This window comes from Dreissena polymorpha, chromosome 12, assembly GCF_020536995.1.
Source record: "Dreissena polymorpha isolate Duluth1 chromosome 12, UMN_Dpol_1.0, whole genome shotgun sequence".
NCBI lineage: Eukaryota > Metazoa > Mollusca > Bivalvia > Myida > Dreissenidae > Dreissena > Dreissena polymorpha.
The window spans coordinates 21,501,720-21,504,317 of record NC_068366.1 but is presented as its reverse complement, the minus strand read 5'-3'; the positions used below and the strand labels follow the sequence as shown (position 1 = coordinate 21,504,317).

Sequence of the window (2,598 nt, the reverse complement as noted above, 5' to 3'; positions counted from 1 at the left end):
AAAAAAGCATGTGAATCTTTAGAATACATGTATTACTGACACATTATTCTCAAACAACATGTTTAATTAAAAAAATGTTTCCGTACAATACTCAATATCCTTTTACAATGAATTTAACAAGTTTTCTTGAATGAACGATTCATCAAAGAAACACAAATTCCCAACCATTAACAACATGTTCAATTAAAAAAAATGTTTCCGTACAATACTCAATATCCTTAAAAAATATTGCTCAAAAATCTGTTTTACTATATAACGTCTGGCATTTTTACCTATGGCATTTTTACCACTTTACCTCTGGCATTTTTACCGCTGGTATTTTTACCTATGACATTTTTACCTATGGCATTTTTACCTCTGGCATTTTTACCGCACACCGCCTATTCTTTATTCTTCAATATATGTCTTGCACTTCTTTAATGCATAATCATAATATATGCGCACTGAAAATCATTTCCTGCTAATTTCAAACATTATTTGTAAGTAGCGATAAATTGGTAGATTTTATTTAAAAGTACAAAGCCATAAAAAGCTGGTTTCTGGCAATTTTAACATGATTAATTTATACAAGAAGGCCTGATTACAATTCTTGTTTATCAGAAGACCAGCCATCTTCATAAATACTGAATTCAATACTAATTTAAGTACATGTATATAATTTTTGGCAAAAAAACTGATGAAGATCAAAGATATTTACAATTATGTCTTCCATAAATTAAGATCATGGACGCTATACCTTCCTCAGTGCAGACGACCCAGCGAACACGAAAGCAAAATTTGTTTTTCTATGTAAATGAACATTTCTTTGTTTTGTTTTTTATCCTTTTAAAAATGTATTGTCAAACAACAAAACACAATCAATGAGAAACAAACTAATTATTTTAGCAATTTGTATACATTTTTAACAAAACCTGTGTGCTGGCTATATCGATCATATGTAAACGTATAATATTGCGCTGCTTACTTCCCTTGGATATATCAGTGTTTGTTCACCTACGAATTTTAAATCGAGGCGTTTGCCGATATTGCTATTTCGGCATTTTCTTAAGACGTTTATACCGGTCAATAGCCCCGCATGATGTAAGTTTCCACATGTTATCAATGCTATATAACTTGTATTTTGTTAAGGCAGTAATTATTTATGAGGTATATTCATTCATTCAAGTTTTTTCAGTAAATGCTATTCGTACCCAAATTACGTCGTACCTACCCTTTCGACCCAGTTGAGGCTATATGTCCTATATGTTAGGGTAATTTCCAAAGCTTTGCTTTCGTAACTATGTCATTGTTTATAACTTAGATATAGGCTATACGTTTTACCTTTTTTCAGTCATTTAAAGTATTTTTTGATTACAATACATCATTTTCATTGTTCTTTACTGCAGAACTGAACATCTTTTATTTTGTTTTATTGCAGCAATTTACCACATACATCGAGTTGAATCTAAGAATAAATACTGAATACCACCACATACAGTGTTCTTTTTCGACATGATCTGTTCGCTATCTGTTTCCAGAACAGAAAAGTAAATTGACCTACACTTTGCTAGTAGCAGATGGAGATGACTGGTACTGGACATTGAACTAAATCCACGTTCAAAATTGGTCGCACTAAAGTCTCATCTGTATTTCAACCGGCTTAAGAAAGTTTATTGTATGTCAACACGGCATGTACGTCCGTTTTCTGCAAAAGGAAGGGCTCTTTCTGAAGAGGGAATTGATGACTTTAGGAAGCGCTGTTCTGCTTCATGGCGCAAAGTGACTGAAAGTTTGTGCATAGTAAGTAGTTTAACTTATGAGAGTAAAGTTGGTGAAATTAACCTGATTGAACAGCAATTACCTATGAAAGTTACGTAAAAGTTAAAGACAAATTTGAAGTGTACTTAAAAAAATGTGAAAAGTGAAGCAAGTCTTAAAGAATTATCGGCTCTCACTACAGACGTGTCGCTACAGGAAAAAGCAAAGTAACATGCGCTGGAAAAGATTGACCAAAATAAACAATCAATATTAAAAAAAGTCATGTCCAGCATGAAGCCAAACTCTGTCCATGGTGGTGTGAAGACACACAGTTCGAGATCTTCTAGCCGTAGGAGTGAACTCATCGCATTGAAACAAGCAGAAGCCGAAGCTGCCAAGATAAAACTGAAATATACTCAACAAGAAGCAGCTCTTTTGAAACAAAAGACAGAATCAGAAGCGAATCTTCAAGTTCTCAGCAAAAAGCTTTTGAAGCCGACGCTGCAGAAGTAAAGGTACTACAAGAGCATGATGTCGAAGGCTCTGATGGGTCAGAAAGTCATGTTGCACCAGACATTAAATTCAGATTGCAAACTTTGCCTGTTGTAAAACCCGACAATCTAGTTCAAGAATTCATCAAGAAATCCACAAACAATCCAACAGTATCTGACACTAATATGGGAGAAAATCTGTGCAAATTTCTCCTTAAAAAAGACTAGGCTCTCTCGCGACTGACTATATTTAGTGACAAAACTGACTTTTTATCCCTGGAAATGTTTGTATTAATATGTAAAATGATGACAATTTATAATAGCTGTATTAATACAAGTATCAAAAATGTTGATTTTTAATGCATAAAAT

General features: G+C 33.4%; 1 long non-coding RNA gene across 1 annotated transcript; it reads right to left on the bottom strand.

The window, feature by feature from the left end:
• Window positions 1–1,394: 1,394 nt before the first annotated feature.
• Window positions 1,395–2,207, bottom strand: LOC127854113 (uncharacterized). The gene is made up of 2 exons (XR_008036921.1): window positions 1,990–2,207; window positions 1,395–1,684 (listed from the first exon to the last, which is right to left on the bottom strand). It is a non-coding gene; the product is annotated as an uncharacterized LOC127854113 (long non-coding RNA).
• Between the last annotated feature and the right edge of the window lie 391 nt (window positions 2,208–2,598).